The 20343-nt window shown below is 45.9% G+C and overlaps 1 long non-coding RNA gene across 2 annotated transcripts; it reads left to right on the plus strand.

The window, feature by feature from the left end:
- The first annotated feature begins 1331 nt into the window (after nt 1-1331).
- Nucleotides 1332-19507, plus strand: LOC146056003 (uncharacterized). Of its 2 annotated transcripts, none has more exons than XR_014469047.1 (3): nt 1332-1433; nt 6506-6633; nt 19276-19507. It is a non-coding gene; the product is annotated as an uncharacterized LOC146056003 (long non-coding RNA). The 2 variants fall into 2 exon arrangements; XR_014469048.1 differs by having other exon boundaries at nt 19280-19507.
- The last annotated feature ends 836 nt before the right edge of the window (nt 19508-20343 follow it).

Below are 20343 nucleotides of genomic sequence, written 5' to 3' on the forward strand. Positions count from 1 at the left end.
ATGATAAATTTCACCTACTTTGGTAGAAATGAAGTGATAATATATAGTCCCCATAAACCACTTTCACACCACTGTACCCTATCACACTTGATTGGGATGTGGAAACTGGATCCGGCGAATAACTTGTCCATATGCAGCTATGTGCCTGGAGGGTAAAATCTGGAACCTGTGATGAAATGTTCCTGACTTAGCAAGGTGCTTGGGGGTTGAAGCCGGAACCGACGGATGAGATGTTCTGGCCGTGACGAGGTGCTTTTGGAAGTGAAAGCTGGAACCGACGCATGAGATGTTCTGGCCGCGACGGTATGCTTTTGGGAGTGAAAGCCAGAACCGACGCATGAGATGTTCTGGCATGCGACGAGGTGCTTTTGGGAGTGAAAGCCGGAACCGACGCAAGGAATGTTCCTGTCGCGGCGTGTGAGTTACTTATTTTCTACAAAAGTAGGTGAAAATTGTTATTTCCACCTACTTTGGTAAAAAAAATGTGATCATTTATAGGCCTCATATACCACTTTCACACCGCTGTACCCTTTCACATTAGATTAAGGTGTGAAAGCCGGAAACCGACGCATGAGATGTTCTGGCCTGCGACGAGGTGCTTTTGGGAGTGAAAGCCGGAACCGGTGCAGGAAATGTTATAACACTTGATTGGGGTGTGAAAACTGGATCTGGCGAATAACTTGTCCATACGCAGCTATGTGCCTGGAGGGTAAAAGCTGGAACCTGTGAATGAAATGTTCCCACCTTGGCAAGGTGCTTGGGAGGGGTTGAAGCCTGAACCGACGTATGAGATATTCTGGCTGCTACGAGGTGCTTTTGGGGGTGAAAGTTGGAACCGGCGCAGTAAATGTTCTGGCCGCGGCGTGGTGTTTGGGGGTGAAAGCCGGAAGCGGCGCATGAAATGTTCCGGACGCGTTGAGGTGCTTTGGATAGGTGCCAGATCCGGAGCATGAGATTGTCATGCTTTTGCGATGGGCTTGAAGGCGGGTGAAAGCCTAAACTGGCGCATGAGATGTTCCAGGCACTGTGAGGTGCTTTGGGGGGTGATAGTCCCTGACAGCTCCTCAAGACTGGCTGCTGCAGAGCACATACCCGGGGACCTGCTCAGTTTGTAAAACTGAGTAACGGGTCCACAGTTAAGGGTCTAATATGTGCTGTAGCATGTATTTGCAATCACTGGGGCAGGAACTGATAAGGATGACTTGTGTTGTCTGTATAGTACTGCATTTATGTGTGTTACGATGTAAGACACATTATTAATAAATATGCATGTATGTCATGAACATATTATCGCGCCTCCTTCTTCTTTTTTTCAGGTAGACCTTCTCCACGAATGAATTGTGATGTAAACTACTTACCCAGCTACGTCTCTGGACTACTGTGACATAATTTTTTTCCAAACGTCAAATTGCAGGAGCAGCTACCCACAACAGGTAAGCAGGCGCGATAATATCTTCCTGTACCTAACTTGTACACAGCTATGTGCCTGGAGGGTAAAATCTGGAACCTGTGATGAAATGTTCCTGACTTAGCAAGGTGCTTGGGGGTTGAAGCCGGAACCGACGGATGAGATGTTCTGGCCGTGACGAGGTGCTTTTGGAAGTGAAAGCTGGAACCAACGGATGAGATGTTCTGGCCGCGACGGGATGCTTTTGGGAGTGAAAGCCAGAACCGACGCATGAGATGTTCTGGACGCGACGGGATGCTTTTGGGAGTGAAAGCTGGAACCGACGCATAAGATGTTCTGGCCTGCGACGAGATGCTTTTGGGAATGAAAGCTGGAACCGTCGCAGAAAATGTTCCGGCTGCGGCGTGATGGTTGGGGGGTGAAAGCCAAAAACGGAGCATGAGATGTTTCGGCCGCTGTGTGGTACTTATTTTCTACAAAAGTAAGTGAAAATGATAAATTTCACCTACTTTGGTAGAAATGAAGTGATAATATATAGTCCCCATAAACCACTTTCACACCACTGTACCCTATCATACTTGATTGGGATGTGAAAACTGGATCCGGCAAATAACTTGTCCATATGCAGCTATGTGCCTGGAGGGTGAAAGCTGGAACCTGTGAATGAAATGGTACTGCCTTGGCAAGGTGCTTTTGTGGGTGAAACCTGGAACCGGTGAAAGGAATGTTCCAGTAGCGGCGTGGTGGTTTGGCGGTGAAAGCCGAAACCGGCGCATGAGATGTACCGGCTTCTGTGAGGTACTTATTTTCTACAAAAGTAGGTGAAAATTGTTATTTCCACCTTCTTTGGTAAAAAAAATGTGATCATTTATAGGCCCCATATATTACTTTCACACCACTGTACCCTTGCACATTCGATTGGGGTGTGAAAATCGGAACCTGGGAATAATTTGTTCCGTACACGGCTATGTGCCTGGAGGGTAAAAGCTGGAACCTGTGAATGAAATGTTCCCGACTTGGCAAGGTGCTTGGGGGGTTAAGCCAGAACCGACGGATGAGATGTTCTGGCCACGACGAGGTGCTTTTAGGAGTGAAAGCCAGAACCGACGCATGAGATGTTCTGGACGCGACGGGATGCTTTTGGGAGTGAAAGCCGGAACCGACGCAGAAAATGTTCCGGCCACGGCGTAATGGTTGAGGGGTGAAAGCCAAAAACGGAGCATGAGATGTTCCGGCTGCTGTGACGTTCTTATTTTCTACAAAAGTAAGTGAAAATTATCATTTTCACCTACATTGGCAGAAATGAAGTGATAATATATAGGCCCCATATATCACTTTCACACCATTGTACCCTATCACACTTGATTAGGATGTGGAAACTGGATCCGGCGAATAACTTGTCCATACAGTATGCAGCTATGTGCCTGGAGGGTGAAAGCTGGATTCTGTGAATGAAATGTCACCGCCTTGGCAAGGTGCTTGGGGGTAAAGCCGTAAACGACGGATGAGATACTCTGGCCGCGGCGAGGTGTTTTTGGAACTGAAAGCTGGAACCGACACATGAGATGTTCTGGACGCGACGGGATGCTTCTGGGAGTGAAAGCCGGAACCGACGCAGAAAATGTTCTGGCCACGGCGTAATGGTTGGGGGATGAAAGCCAAAAACAGTATGAGATGTTCCAGCCACTGTGAGGTACTTATTTTCTATAAAAGTAAGTGAAAATTATCATTTTCACCTACATTGGTAGAAATGAAGTGATAATATATAGGCCCCATACATCACTTTCACACCATTGTACCCTATCACACTTGATTAGGATGTGGAAACTGGATCCGGCGAACAACTTGTCCATATGCAGCTATGTGCCTGGAGGGTGAAAGCTGGAACCTGTGAATAAAATGTCACCGCCTTGGCAAGGTGCTTTTGTGGGTGAAACCTGGAACCGGCACAAGAAATGTTCCGGCGTGATGGTTGGGCAGTGAAAGCCAGAACCGGCGCATGAGATGTACCGACTGCTGCAAGGTACTTATTTTCTACAAAAGTAGGTGAAAATTGTTATTTTCACCTGCTTTGGTAAAAGAAAAGTGATAATTTTTAGACCCCATATACCACTTTCACACCGCTGTACCCTTTCACATTCGATTGGGGTGTGAAAACCGGAATCTGGGAATAACTTGTACGCAGCTATGTGCCTGGAGGGTAAAATCTGGAACCTGTGATGAAATGTTCCTGACTTAGCAAGGTGCTTGGGGGTTGAAGCCGGAACCGACGGATGAGATGTTCTGGCCCGTGACGAGGTGCTTTTGGAAGTGAAAGCCGGAACCGACGCAGAAAATGTTCCGGCCACGGCGTAATGGTTGAAGGGTGAAAGCCAAAAACGAAGCATGAGATGTTCCGGCCGCTGTGACGTTCTTATTTTCTACAAAAGTAAGTGAAAATTATCATTTTCACCTACATTGGCAGAAATGAAGTGATAATATATAGGCCCCATATATCACTTTCACACCATTGTACCCTATCACACTTGATTGGGATGTGGAAACTGGATCCGGCGAATAACTTGTCCATACAGTATGCAGCTATGTGCCTGGAGGGTGAAAGCTGGAACCTGTGAATGAAATGTCACCGCCTTGGCAAGGTGCTTGGGGGTAAAGCCGTAACCGACGGATGAGATGTTCTGGCCGCGGCGAGGTGTTTTTGGAACTGAAAGCTGGAACCGACGCATGAGATGTTCTGGACGCGACGGGATGCTTCTGGGAGTGAAAGCCGGAACCGACGCAGAAAATGTTCTGGCCACGGCGTAATGGCTGGGGGATGAAAGCCAAAAACAGTATGAGATGTTCCAGCCACTGGCCCTTATTCTGATCTGTGCGGCCGGAGCCGCATACGTTGCTCCGGCCGCACAAACCAATCCCCGCCTACAAGACGGATCGCCACGGCCGTCCGTACGCGGACGGCTGGCGATCCGCATGAAAATGGTGGGGCGTACGCCTCCACCATGGTGGGAGCTGCCCCCTGCATTCGATGGTCGACGACCATCGAAGGCAGGGCCGCACGCTCCACCAGCTCACGCAAGCTTAGACCACACGGACAATCGTCCGTGTGAAAGCTTGTATGGGGGCGGAGAGCTGACATCCGGCGATGTCAGCTTTCCGCCCCCATCACTGGCGTCATAGCCTCATTACCATGCATACGCCCCGCGTTTGCATGGGAACGCCCATGAAACGCGGGGCGTATGCATAGGGAAATGAGGGTATTAAGCCCCTCACGCCCCTATACGCCCCCTTTGCGGCGAATAAAATTTTTGTGCGGCGATTTCGCCTGCACATGTGCAGAGTGACCTCTGCGCATGTGCAGAGTGAAAACATCGGCGGTACGGCCGCACGCGGGCCGTACCGCCGAGATCAGAATAAGGGCCAAAGTGAGGTACTTATTTTCTATAAAAGTAAGTGAAAATTATCATTTTCACCTACATTGGTAGAAATGAAGTGATAATATATAGGCCCCATACATCACTTTCACACCATTGTACCCTATCACACTTGATTGGGATGTGGAAACTGGATCCGGCGAATAACTTGTCCATATGCAGCTATGTGCCTGGAGGGTGAAAGCTGGAACCTGTGAATGAAATGTCACCGCCTTGGCAAGGTGCTTTTGTGGGTGAAACCTGGAACCGGCACAAGAAATGTTCCGGCGTGATGGTTGGGCAGTGAAAGCCAGAACCGGCGCATGAGATGTACCGACTGCTGCAAGGTACTTATTTTCTACAAAAGTAGGTGAAAATTGTTATTTTCACCTGCTTTGGTAAAAGAAAAGTGATAATTTTTAGACCCCATATACCACTTTCACACCGCTGTACCCTTTCACATTCGATTGGGGTGTGAAAACCGGTATCTGGGAATAACTTGTACGCAGCTATGTGCCTGGAGGGTAAAATCTGGAACCTGTGATGAAATGTTCCTGACTTAGCAAGGTGCTTGGGGGTTGAAGCCGGAACCGACGGATGAGATGTTCTGGCCGTGACGAGGTGCTTTTGGAAGTGAAAGCTGGAACCGACGCATGAGATGTTCTGGCCGCGACGGTATGCTTTTGGGAGTGAAAGCCAGAACCGACGCATGAGATGTTCTGGCATGCGACGAGGTGCTTTTGGGAGTGAAAGCCGGAACCGACGCAAGGAATGTTCCTGTCGCGGCGTGTGAGTTACTTATTTTCTACAAAAGTAGGTGAAAATTGTTATTTCCACCTACTTTGGTAAAAAAAATGTGATCATTTATAGGCCTCATATACCACTTTCACACCGCTGTACCCTTTCACATTAGATTAAGGTGTGAAAGCCGGAAACCGACGCATGAGATGTTCTGGCCTGCGACGAGGTGCTTTTGGGAGTGAAAGCCGGAACCGGTGCAGGAAATGTTATAACACTTGATTGGAGTGTGAAAACTGGATCTGGCGAATAACTTGTCCATACGCAGCTATGTGCCTGGAGGGTAAAAGCTGGAACCTGTGAATGAAATGTTCCCACCTTGGCAAGGTGCTTGGGAGGGGTTGAAGCCTGAACCGACGTATGAGATATTCTGGCTGCTACGAGGTGCTTTTGGGGGTGAAAGTTGGAACCGGCGCAGTAAATGTTCTGGCCGCGGCGTGGTGTTTGGGGGTGAAAGCCGGAAGCGGCGCATGAAATGTTCCGGACGCGTTGAGGTGCTTTGGAGAGGTGCCAGATCCGGAGCATGAGATTGTCATGCTTTTGCGATGGGCTTGAAGGCGGGTGAAAGCCTAAACTGGCGCATGAGATGTTCCAGGCACTGTGAGGTGCTTTGGGGGGTGATAGTCCCTGACAGCTCCTCAAGACTGGCTGCTGCAGAGCACATACCCGGGGACCTGCTCAGTTTGTAAAACTGAGTAACGGGTCCACAGTTAAGGGTCTAATATGTGCTGTGGCATGTATTTGCAATCACTGAGCAGGAACTGATAAGGATGACTTGTGTTGTCTGTATAGTACTGCATTTATGTGTGTTACGATGTAAGACACATTATTAATAAATATGCATGTATGTCATGAACATATTATCGCGCCTCCTTCTTCTTTTTTTCAGGTAGACCTTCTCCACGAATGAATTGTGATGTCAACTGCTTACCCAGCTACGTCTCTGGACTACTGTGACATCATTTTTACTACAGCATATTCCAAACGTCAAATTGCAGGAGCAGCTACCCACAACAGGTAAGCAGGCGCGATAATATCTTCCTGGCATACATGTATATTTATCAAATATGTATGGTCTTCCGTAAATTATGTTTAAAGTTTGATGAATTGAGGTCCTTATATTATTTTATGCAGACAGCGAGCCAAATCAGGGCTGATATCAGTGCCGGAGATAGCAGTGATATTGTCTGCATTGCTTTTTTATTGAATATCAGTAATACTTTTTTCTACTAAAGTAGGTGAAAATAATAATTTTCACCTACTTTGGTAAAAAAAAAAGTGATAATTTATAGGCCCAATATACCAGTTTCACACCGCTGTACCCTTTCACATTTGATTGGGGTGTGAAAACCGGAACCGGCGAATAGCTTGTTATGTACGCGGCTATGTGCCTGGAGGGTAAAAGCTGGAACCTGTGAATGAAATGTTCCCACCTTGGCAAGGTGCTTGGGGGGTAAAGCCAGAACCGACGGATGAGATGTTCTGGCCACGACGAGGTGCTTTTGGGAGTGAAAGCCAGAACCGACGCATGAGATGTTCTGGCCTGTGACGAGATGCTTTTGGGAATGAAAGCTGGAACCGACGCAGAAAATGTTCCGGCTGCGGCGTGATGGTTGGGGAGTGAAAGCCAAAAACGGAGCATGAGATGTTTCGGCCGCTGTGAGGTACTTATTTTCTACAAAAGTAAGTGAAAATTATCAATATCAACTACTTTGGTAGAAATGAAGTGATAATATATAGTCCCCATAAACCACTTTCACACCACTGTACCCTATCACACTTGATTGGGAAGTGAAAACTGGATCCGGCAAATAACTTGTCCATATGCAGCTATGTGCCTGGAGGGTGAAAGCTGGAACCTGTGAATGAAATGGTACTGCCTCGGCAAGGTGCTTTTGTGGGTGAAACCTGAAACCAGTGAAAGGAATGTTCCAGTAGCGGCGTGGTGGTTTGGCGGTGAAAGCCGAAACCTGCGCATGAGATGTACCGGCTGCTGTGAGGTACTTATTTTCTACAAAAGTAGGTGAAAATTGTTATTTCCACGTTCTTTGGTAAAAAAAATGTGATCATTTATAGGCCCCATATATTATTTTCACACCGCTGTACCCTTTCACATTCGATTGGGGTGTGAAAATCGGAACCTGGGAATAGTTTGTTCCGTACACGGCTATGTGCCTGGAGGGTAAAAGCTGGAACCTGTGAATGAAATGTTCCCGACTTGGCAAGGTGCTTGGGGGGTTAAGCCGGAACCGACGGATGAGATGTTTTGGCCACGACGAGGTGCTTTTAGGAGTGAAAGCCAGAACCGACGCATGAGATGTTCTGGACGCGACGGGATGCTTTTGGGAGTGAAAGCCGGAACCGACGCAGAAAATGTTCCAGCCACGGCGTAATGGTTGAGGGGTGAAAGCCAAAAACGGAGCATGAGATGTTCCGGCCGCTGTGACGTACTTATTTCTACAAAAGTAAGTGAAAATTATCATTTTCACCTACATTGGCAAAAATGAAGTGATAATATATAGGCCCCATATATAACTTTCACACCATTGTACCCTATCACACTTGATTGGGATGTGAAAACTGGATCCGGCGAATAACTTGTCCATACAGTATGCAGTTATGTGCCTGGAGGGTGAAAGCTTTAACCTGTGAATGAAATGTCAGCGCCTTGGAAAGGTGCTTGGGGGTAAAGCCGGAACCGACGGATGAGATGTTCTGGCCGCGGCGAGGTGTTTTTGGAATTGAAAGCTGGAACCGACGCATGAGATGTTCTGGACGCGACGGGATGCTTCTGGGAGTGAAAGCCGGAACCGACGCAGAAAATGTTCTGGCCACGGCGTAATGGTTGGGGGATGAAAGCCAAAAACAGTATGAGATGTTCCAGCCACTGTGAGGTACTTATTTTCTATAAAAGTAAGTGAAAATTATCATTTTCACCTACATTGGTAGAAATGAAGTGATAATATATAGGCCCCATATATCACTTTCACACCATTGTACCCTATCACACTTGATTGGGATGTGGAAACTGGATCCGGCGAATAACTTGTCCATATGCAGCTATGTGCCTGGAGGGTGAAAGCTGGAACCTGTGAATGAAATGTCACCGCCTTGGCAAGGTGCTTTTGTGGGTGAAACCTGGAACCGGCACAAGAAATGTTCCGGCGTGATGGTTGGGCAGTGAAAGCCGGAATCGGCGCATGAGATGTACCAACTGCTGCAAGGTACTTATTTTCTACAAAAGTAGGTGAAAATTGTTATTTTCACCTACTTTGGTAAAAAAAAAAGTGATAATTTTTAGACCCCATATACCACTTTCACACCGCTGTACCCTTTCACATTCGATTGGGGTGTGAAAACCGGAATCTGGGAATAACTTGTACGCAGCTATGTGCCTGGAGGGTAAAATCTGGAACCTGTGATGAAATGTTTCTGACTTAGCAAGGTGCTTGGGGGTTGAAGCCGGAACCGACGGATGAGATGTTCTGGCCGTGACGAGGTGCTTTTGGAAGTGAAAGCTGGAACCGACGCATGAGATGTTCTGGCCGCGACGGTATGCTTTTGGGAGTGAAAGCCGTAACCGACGCATGAGATGTTCTGGCACGCGACGAGGTTCTTTTGGGAATGAAAGCTGGCACGGACGCAGAAAATGTTCCTGCTGCGGCGTGATGGTTGGGGGGTAAAAGCCAAAAACGGAGCATGAGATGTTTCGGCCGCTGTGAGGTACTTATTTTCTACAAAAGTAAGTGAAAATTATCAATTTCACCTACTTTGGTAGAAATTAAGTGATAATATATAGGCCCCATATATCACTTTCACACCATAGTACCCTATCACACTTGATTGGGATGTGAAAACTGGATCCGGCAAATAACTTGTCCATATGCAGCTATGTGCCTGGAGGGTGAAAGCTGGAACCTGTGAATGAAATGTCACCGCCTTGGCAAGGTGCTTTTGTGGGTGAAACCTAGAACCGGCACAAGAAATGTTCTGGCGTGATGGTTGGGCAGTGAAAGCCGGAATCGGCGCATGAGATGTACCGACTGCTGCAAGGTACTTATTTTCTACAAAAGTAGGTGAAAATTGTTATTTTCACCTACTTTGGTAAAAAAAAGTGATAATTTTTAGACCCCATATACCACTTTCACACCGCTGTACCCTTTCACATTCGATTGGGGTGTGAAAACCGGAATCTGGGAATAACTTGTACGCAGCTATGTGCCTGGAGGGTAAAATCTGGAACCTGTGATGAAATGTTCCTGACTTAGCAAGGTGCTTGGGGGTTGAAGCCGGAACCGACGGATGAGATGTTCTGGCCGTGACGAGGTGCTCTTGGAAGTGAAAGCTGGAACCGACGCATGAGATGTTCTGGCCGCGACGGTATGCTTTTGGGAGTGAAAGCCGTAACCGACGCATGAGATGTTCTGGCACGCGACAAGGTGCTTTTGGGAGTGAAAGCCAGAACCGACGCATGAGATGTTCTGGCCTGCGACGAGATGCTTTTGGGAATGAAAGCTGGAAAAGACGCAGAAAATGTTCCGGCTGCGGCGTGATGGTTGGGGGGTGAAAGCCAAAAACGGAGCATGAGATGTTTCGGCCACTGTGAGGTACTTATTTTCTACAAAAGTAAGTGCAAATTATCAATTTCACCTACTTTGGTAGAAATTAAGTGATAATATATAGTCCCCATAAACCACTTTCACACCACTGTACCCTATCACACTTGATTGGGATGTGAAAACTGGATCCGGCAAATAACTTGTCCATATGCAGCTATGTGCCTGGAGGGTGAAAGCTGGAACCTGTGAATGAAATGTCACCGCCTTGGCAAGGTGCTTTTGTGGGTGAAACCTGGAACCGGCACAAGAAATGGTCTGGCGTGATGGTTGGGCAGTGAAAGCCGGAACCGGCGCATGAGATGTACCGACTGCTGCAAGGTACTTATTTTCTACAAAAGTAGGTGAAAATTGTTATTTTCACCTACTTTGGTAAAAAAAAAAAGATAATTTTTAGACCCCATATACCACTTTCACACCGCTGTACCCTTTCACATTCGATTGGGGTGTGAAAACCGGAATCTGGGAATAACTTGTACGCAGCTATGTGCCTGGAGGGTAAAATCTGGAACCTGTGATGAAATGTTTCTGACTTAGCAAGGTGCTTGGGGGTTGAAGCCGGAACCGACGGATGAGATGTTCTGGCCGTGACGAGGTGCTTTTGGAAGTGAAAGCTGGAACCGACGCATGAGATGTTCTGGCCGCGACGGTATGCTTTTGGGAGTGAAAGCCGGAACCGACGCAAGGAATGTTCCGGTCGCGGCGTGTGAGTTACTTATTTTCTACAAAAGTAGGTGAAAATTGTTATTTCCACCTACTTTGGTAAAAAAAAAATGTGATCATTTATAGGCCCCATATACCACTTTCACACCGCTGTACCCTTTCACATTAGATTGGGGTGTGAAAGCCGAGGTGCTTTTTGGAGTGAAAGCCGGAACCGGTGCAGGAAATGTTATAACACTTGATTGGGGTGTGAAAACTGGATCTGGCGAATAACTTGTCCATATGCAGCTATGTGCCTGGAGGGTAAAAGCTGGAACCTGTGAATGAAATGTTCCCACCTTGGCAAGGTGCTTGGGAGGGGTTGAAGCCTGAACCGACGTATGAGATATTCTGGCTGCGACGAGGTGCTTTTGGGGGTGAAAGTTGGAACCGGCGCAATAAATGTTCTGCCCGCGGCGTGGTGTTTGGGGGGTGAAAGCCGGAAGCGGCGCATGAAATGTTCCGGCCGCGTTGAGGTGCTTTGGAGAGGTGCCAGATCCGGCGCATGAGATTGTCATGCTTTTGCGATGGGCTTGAAGGCGGGTGAAAGCACTGTGAGGTGGTTTGGGGGGGTGAAAGTCCCTGACAGCTCCTCAAGACTGGCTGCTGCAGAGCACATACCCGGGGACCTGCTCAGTTTGTAAAACTGAGTAACGGGTCCACAGTTAAGGGTCTAATATGTGCTGTAGCATGTATTTGCAATCACTGGGGCAGGAACTGATAAGGATGACTTGTGTTGTCTGTATAGTACTGCATTTATGTGTGTTACGATGTAAGACACATTATTAATAAATATGCATGTATGTCATGAACATATTATCGCGCCTCCTTCATATTTTTTTCAGGTAGACCTTCTCCACGAATGTATTGTAATGTCAACTACTTACCCAGCTACGTCTCTGGACTACTGTGACATCATTTTTACTACAGCATATTCCAAACGTCAAATTGCAGGAGCAGCTACCCACAACAGGCGCGATAATATCTTCCTGGCATACATGTATATTTATCAAATATGTATGGTCCGTAAATTATGTTTAAAGTTTGATGAATTGAGGTCCTTATATTATTTTATGCAGACAGCGAGCCAAATCAGGGCTTATATCAGTGCGGGAGATAGCAGTGATATTGTCTGCATTGCTTTTTTATTGAATGTCAGTAATACTTTTTTCTACTAAAGTAGGTGAAAATAATAATTTTCACCTACTTTGGTAAAAAAAAAAAGTGATAATTTATAGGCCCCATATACCACTTTCACACCGCTGTACCCTTTCACATTTGATTGGGGTGTGAAAACCGGAACCGGCGAATAGCTTGTTATGTACGCGGCTATGTGCCTGGAGGGTAAAAGCTGGAACCTGTGAATGAAATGTTCCCACCTTGGCAAGGTGCTTGGGGGGTAAAGCCGGAACCGACGGATGAGATGTGCTGGCCACGACGAGGTGCTTTTGGGAGTGAAAGCCAGAACCGACGCATGAGATGTTCTGGCCTGCGACGAGATGCTTTTGGGAATGAAAGCTGGAACCGACGCAGAAAATGTTCCAGCTGCGGCGTGATGGTTGGGGGGGGTGAAAGCCAAAAACGGAGCATGAGATGTTTCGGCCGCTGTGAGGTACTTATTTTCTACAAAAGTAAGTGAAAATGATCAATTTCACCTACTTTGGTAGAAATGAAGTGATAATATATAGTCCCCATAAACCACTTTCACACCACTGTACCCTATCACACTTGATTGGGAAGTGAAAACTGGATCCGGCAAATTTATTTATTTATTTATTTATTTATTTACAGGTTCTTATATAGCGCAGCAGATTCCGTTGCGCTTTACAATAGTAGACAGTGATAAAACAAACTGGGTAACAACATACAGACTTGGAGGTAGGAGGGCCCTGCTGCAAGCTTACAATCTATAGGGATATTGGTGGAAACACAAGGACAGGCACCAGTAATACCATAGCAGTCCCACCAAGTTACAAGTCCAGAAGGGTAGCTATATAATACATAAGTGCCTCAGAGGGTTATGCATGTAGAACTTAAACATTATAGGCTTGCCTGAAGAGGTGAGTTTTCAGGGAACGCTTGAATGTTTGGAGGCTATTGGAGAGTCTTATTGTGCGTGGAAGGGCATTCCATAGGATGGGAGCAGCCCGATGAAAGTCCTGTAATAGTGAATGGCAGCTGGTGATCCGTGCAGAAGAGAGACGCAGATCTTGTGCAGAGCGGAGTGGTCGAGATGGGAGATATTTTGTGATAAGTAGAGAGATATATGCTGGTGCAGTATGGTTAATAGCTTTATAACTTGTCCATATGCAGCTATGTGCCTGGAGGGTGAAAGCTGGAACCTGTGAATGAAATTGTACTGCCTCGGCAAGGTGCTTTTGTGGGTGAAACCTGGAACCGGTAAAAGGAATGTTCCAGTAGCGGCATGGTGGTTTGGCGGTGAAAGCTGAAACCTGCGCATGAGATGTACCGGCTGCTGTGAGGTACTTATTTTCTACAAAAGTAGGTGAAAATTGTTATTTCCACCTTCTTTGGTAAAAAAAAATGTGATAATTTATAGGCCCCATATATTATTTTCACACCGCTGTACCCTTTCACATTCGATTGGGGTGTGAAAATCGGAACCTGGGAATAATTTGTTCCGTACACGGCTATGTGCCTGGAGGGTAAAAGCTGGAACCTGTGAATGAAATTTTCCCGACTTGGCAAGGTGCTTGGGTGGTTAAGCCGGAACCGCCGGATGAGATGTTCTGGCCACGACGAGGTGCTTTTAGGAGTGAAAGCCAGAACCGACGCATGAGATGTTCTGGCCACGACGAGGTGCTTTTAGGAGTGAAAGCCAGAACCGACGCATGAGATGTTCTGGACGCGACGGGATGCTTTTGGGAGTGAAATCCGGAACCGACGCAGAAAATGTTCCAGCCACGGCGTAATGGTTATGGGGTGAAAGCCAAAAACGGAGCATGAGATGTTCCGGCCGCTGTGACGTACTTATTTTCTACAAAAGTAAGTGAAAATGATCATTTTCACCTACATTGGCAAAAATGAAGTGATAATATATAGGCCCCATATATCACTTTCACACCATTGTACCCTATCACACTTGATTGGGATGTGGAAACTGGATCCGGCGAATAACTTGTCCATATGCAGCTATGTGCCTGGAGGGTGAAAGCTGGAACCTGTGAATGAAATGTCAGCGCCTTGGCAAGGTGCTTGGGGGTAAAGCCGGAACCGACGGATGAGATGTTCTGGCCGCGGCGAGGTGTTTTTGGAATTGAAAGCTGGAACCGACGCATGAGATGTTCTGGACGGGACGGGATGCTTCTGGGAGTGAAATGAAAGCCGGAACCGACGCAGAAAATGTTCTGGCCACGGCGTAATGGTTGGGGGATGAAAGCCAAAAACAGTATGAGATGTTCCAGCCACTGTGAGGTACTTATTTTCTATAAAAGTAAGTGAAAATTATCATTTTTACCTACATTGGTAGAAATGAAGTGATAATATATAGGCCCCATATATCACTTTCACACCATTGTACCCTATCACACTTGATTGGGATGTGAAAACTGGATCCGGCGAATAACTTGTCCATATGCAGCTATGTGCCTGGAGGGTGAAAGCTGGAACCTGTGAATGAAATGTCACCGCCTTGGCAAGGTGCTTTTGTGGGTGTAACCTGGAACCGGCACAAGAAATGTTCCGGCGTGATGGTTGGGCAGTGAAAGCCAGAACCGGCGCATGAGATGTACCGACTGCTGCAAGGTACTTATTTTCTACAAAAGTAGATGAAAATTGTTATTTTCACCTACTTTGGTAAAAAAAAGTGATAATTTTTAGACCCCATATACCACTTTCACACCGCTGTACCCTTTCACTTTCGATTGGGGTGTGAAAACCGGAATCTGGGAATAACTTGTACGCAGCTATGTGCCTGGAGGGTAAAATCTGGAACCTGTGATGAAATGTTCCTGACTTAGCAAGGTGCTTGGGGGTTGAAGCCGGAACCGACGGATGAGATGTTCTGGCCGTGACGAGGTGCTTTTGGAAGTGAAAGCTGGAACCGACGCATGAGATGTTCTGGCCGCGACGGTATGCTTTTGGGAGTGAAAGCCGGAACCGACGCATGAGATGTTCTGGCACGCGACGAGGTGCTTTTGGGAGTGAAAACCAGAACCGATGCATGAGAGTTTCTGGCCTGCGACGAGATGCTTTTGGGAATGAAAGCTGGAACAGACGCAGAAAATGTTCCGGCTGCGGCGTGATGGTTGGGAGGTGAAAGCCAAAAACGGAGCATGAGATGCTTCGGCCGCTGTGAGGTACTTTAAAATACAACGAAATACAAAAAATGGCGCTAAAAGGGCAGCACTTTCCTAGCCAGGAGTTACCTTCCTGGTAAACAAATACAAAATACAATGAAAAATAAGGAAAAGCGCCCACAGTTAGGCAATGATGCTTACTATATCCCAGTCTCTGGTTGATATTTGAGGGAGTCTGTTATTTTCTTCCTCGATGTAGCATGTGGAAGAAAATGGGAAAAGAAAACGGAAAAACAATGTGTAGTCCAATTTTTCAAATGGGGTAAAGTTATTTGTAGGTTTCTTGGACCACTAGAAATTTTCTTTCCCAATGTGAGTAATATCTCTAGAGGTTCACCACGTGTCTCCTGATTATTCCAAGGGTGACGTACATGTATGCTTACACTAAAAAAGTATTTAGAAGGCACATCAAGGTATCTTTAATTTTCTCACATGTATGCTTACTTTCTTGTATATGGGGGTCCTCTCATCAAGGTATCTTTCAGTAAGGGACGTACTCCCAACGCGAATATCCAAACTTTTTTTATTGATAAAATATAATATATAAAACAGCCCGTATACAAGTTTTAGTGGATTGCTTGTGGCCTATGCCTGGGAGCAATAGATGTTATATGCCCGGGAACGCTCACCAACAGCAAAGGTCTCTTAGCAAATGACATAAACTCCGTATACCTTAAAATCTTTTAGCAACACCGCACCGACGCGTTTCGACCTCCAGGTCTTTATCAAGGTGGTGTTGCATTGGTGTCACAATCCGGATTAAATACCCAGTATGGTTTCCTCCCCATTGCATCATAGGGGGGCGTTTTCCAACATAAAATGCTATTTACAATACACAAAATACATCAAAAATCTTATCACATTGTTAAAAATAACTGTCCCATTGTGAACATTAGAATATATTTACAAAAAACATATCATGTATACCTTTCAAAGAAACATGTCAATTAGGACACCGGAAGTCCATAAACCGGATGTCCATATATGGGTATTGTGTCCTGTGATATGTATACCTCCGCTCTATTTAATGCTGGTGCCAGCTATTTTGTAGTATATACATAGGAGGGGGCTACCTCCGTTCACTGTATAGTGGAGCCTGCGCCTCCTTCTCTCCGCGCCGTCATTACTAATAGTAAATGACGGGATCGCGGTTGGAACGCATAATGGAACGCACGGCCATGTTTTTTTTACAAAGCCGTGCGTCTCACTTCCTGGTAGACGTCAGAACAGCAGAGCTTAATGTAACGTGCAGGCGCACGGAGAAGGGATGGAAATTTGCATTTCCTGGTTTGATGGATATAAGTCCCTCCTGTTATGTGTGCCGTGGAACGCACGGCCATATTGTCTTTAATTTCTATATAACGTTCTTGTAGATATCTCTAATGGACTTTTGAAATAATAAGTGGACAATAAAATTCAATAATACGTTTTGCAAATGACTTCAATAGAAGTATAAGAATAGGGATATTGATATTTAAAAATCTTATAATCAAGTGAAAGAAAAGGGGGTGGTTTATATTATGTAAGATAGTGGGCTGATGTTTAAAGAGAAGAATTACACTTTTTACAAAAACCATTTTACCTCGAAATCCCCGTTTAGGCCATTTGGGGTGAGGGTTTTCATATTGTAAATAAACTTCATTTCAGTTTTTGCGAGAAGGGTTTTGCATCCTTTTTCTCTCCAATTACCCACTACCTTTTTTATCCCAATCACTTTTGATATTTCCTCAGTGGAACAATTATGTTTGTTCTTGAAATGTTCTGAGAGAAGGTGTCCCGTTAACCCTTTCTTTATATTTCGAGCGTGTTCTGCCCATCTTTCTCTTAGGGTTCTACCGGTTTTTCCCACATATTGAAGTCCACATGAGCATTCAATTACATAAATGCAATTCTTGCTGTTGCAAGTAATAAACTCCTGGATTTTAAACGGTGATCCATTTGCTGTGGCTACAAATTCTGTGGTTTTGGTGGGGGTATCTTTGTGGGTCCTGCACATGGGACACATACCACACCTGTGAAAACCTTTTGTCTTTATTCTTCCTTCCCTCTGTTCCGGGTTTGCACTTTTGACAATTTTAGATTTTAAATTGTCTGCCTTCCTATATATAAAAGTGGGCTTCTCTCCAATGTGGGTTTTTAATAACGGGTCTTTGGTTAAAATATGCCAATGTTTTTTAAAAACTTTTTCTAATTCCCTATGCTGATTATTGTATTTTGTAATAAACGCTAATTTTGGTTTTGTGCGGGAAGGTTTTGGCTGTGAGGTACTTATTTTCTACAAAAGTAAGTGAAAATGATCAATTTCACCTACTTTGGTAGAAATGAAGTAATAATATATAGTCCCCATAAACCACTTTCACACCACTGTACCCTATCACACTTGATTGGGATGTGAAAACTGGATCCGGCAAATAACTTGTCCATATGCAGCTATGTGCCTGGAGGATGAAAGCTGGAACCTGTAAATGAAATGTCACCGCCTTGGCAAGGTGCTTTTGTGGGTGAAACCTGGAACCAGCACAAGAAATGTTCTGGCATGATGGTTGGGCAGTGAAAGCCGGAACCGGCGCATGAGATGTACCGACTGCTGCAAGGTACTTATTTTCTACAAAAGTAGATGAAAATTGTTATTTTCACCTACTTTGGTAAAAAAAAGTCATAATTTTTAGACCCCATATACCACTTTCACACCGGTGTACCCTTTCACATTCGATTGGGGTGTGAAAACCGGAATCTGGGAATAACTTGTACGCAGCTATGTGCCTGGAGGGTAAAATCTGGAACCTGTGATGAAATGTTCCTGACTTAGCAAGGTGCTTGGGGGTTGAAGCCGGAACCGACGGATGAGATGTTCTGGCCGTGACGAGGTGCTTTTGGAAGTGAAAGCTGGAACCGACGCATGAGATGTTCTGGCCGCGACGGTATGCTTTTGGGAGTGGAAGCCGGAACCGACGCATGAGATGTTCTGGCACGCGATGATGTGCTTTTGGGAGTGAAAGCCGGAACCGACGCAAGGAATGTTCCGGTCGCGGCGTGTGAGTTACTTATTTTCTACAAAAGTAGGTGAAAATTGTTATTTCCACCTACTTTGGTAAAAAAAAAATGTGATCATTTATAGGCCCCATATACCAATTTCACACCGCTGTACCCTTTCACATTTGATTGGGGTGTGAAAACCGGAACCGGCGAATAGCTTGTTATGTACGCGGCTATGTGCCTGGAGGGTAAAAGCTGGAACCTGTGAATGAAATGTTCCCACCTTGGCAAGGTGCTTGGGGGGTAAAGCCGGAACCGACGGATGAGATGTTCTGGCCACGACGAGGTGCTTTTGGGAGTGAAAGCCGGAACCGGTGCAGGAAATGTTATAACATTTGATTGGGGTGTGAAAACTGGATCTGGCGAATAACTTGTCGATATGCAGCAATGTGCCTGGAGGGTAAAAGCTGGAACCTGTGAATCAAATGTTCCCACCTTGGCAAGGTGCTTGGGAGGGGTTGAAGCCTGAACCGACGTATAAGATATTCTGGCTGCGACGAGGTGCTTTTGGGGGTGAAAGTTGGAACCGGCGCAATAAATGTTCTGCCCGCGGCATGGTGTTTGGGGGGTGAAAGCCGGAAGCGGCGCATGAAATGTTCCGGCCGCGTTGAGGTGCTTTGGAGAGGTGCCAGATCCGGTTTTGCGATGGGCTTGAAGGCGGGTGAAAGCCTAAACTGGCGCATGAGATGTTCCAGGCACTGTGAGGTGCTTTGGGGGGTGATAGTCCCTGACAGCTCCTCAAGACTGGCTGCTGCAGAGCACATACCCGGGGACCTGCTCAGTTTGTAAAACTGAGTAACGGGTCCACAGTTAAGGGTCTAATATGTGCTGTAGCATGTATTTGCAATCACTGGGCAGGAACTGATAAGGATGACTTGTGTTGTCTGTATAGTACTGCATTTATGTGTGTTACGATGTAAGACACATTATTAATAAATATGCATGTATGTCATGAACATATTATCGCGCCTCCTTCTTTTTTTCAGGTAGACCTTCTCCACGAATGAATTGTGATGTCAACTGCTTACCCAGCTACGTCTCTGGACTACTGTGACATCATTTTTACTACAGCATATTCCAAACGTCAAATTGCAGGAGCAGCTACCCACAACAGGTAAGCAGGCGCGATAATATCTTCCTGGCATACATGTATATTTATCAAATATGTATGTTCTTCCGTAAATTATGTTTAAAGTTTGATGAATTGAGGTCCTTATATTATTTGATGCAGACAGCGAGCCAAATCAGGGCTGATATCAGTGCGGGAGATAGCAGTGATATTGTCTGCATTGCTTTTTTATTGAATATCAGTAATACTTTTTTCTACTAAAGTAGGTGAAAATAATAATTTTCACCTACTTTGGTAAAAAAAAAAAGTGATAATTTATAGGCCCCATATACCACTTTCACACCGCTGTACCCTTTCACATTTGATTGGGGTGTGAAAACCGGAACCGGCGAATAGCTTGTTATGTACGCGGCTATGTGCCTGGAGGGTAAAAGCTGGAACCTGTGAATGAAATGTTCCCACCTTGGCAAGGTGCTTGGGGGGTAATGCCGGAACCGACGGATGAGATGTTCTGGCCACGACCAGGTGCTTTTGGGAGTGAAAGCCAGAACCGACGCATGAGATGTTCTGGCCTGCGACGAGATGCTTTTGGGAATGAAAGCTGGAACCGACGCAGAAAATGTTCTGGCTGCGGCGTGATGGTTGGGGAGTGAATGCCAAAAACGGAGCATGAGATGTTTCGGCCGCTGTGAGGTACTTATTTTCTACAAAAGTAAGTGAAAATGATCAATTTTTACCTACTTTGGTAGAAATTAAGTGATAATACTGTATATAGTCCCCATAAACCACTTTCACACCACTGTACCCTATCACACTTGATTGGGAAGTGAAAACTGGATCCGGCAAATAACTTGTCCGTATGCAGCTATGTGCCTGGAGGGTGAAAGCTGGAACCTGTGAATGAAATGGTACTGCCTTGGCAAGGTGCTTTTGTGGGTGAAACCTGGAACCGGTGAAAGGAATTTTCCAGTAGCGGCGTGGTGGT

This window comes from Crinia signifera, unplaced genomic scaffold (genome assembly GCF_055691185.1).
Source record: "Crinia signifera unplaced genomic scaffold, ASM5569118v1 HAP2_SCAFFOLD_69, whole genome shotgun sequence".
Classification (NCBI taxonomy): Eukaryota; Metazoa; Chordata; class Amphibia; order Anura; family Myobatrachidae; genus Crinia; species Crinia signifera.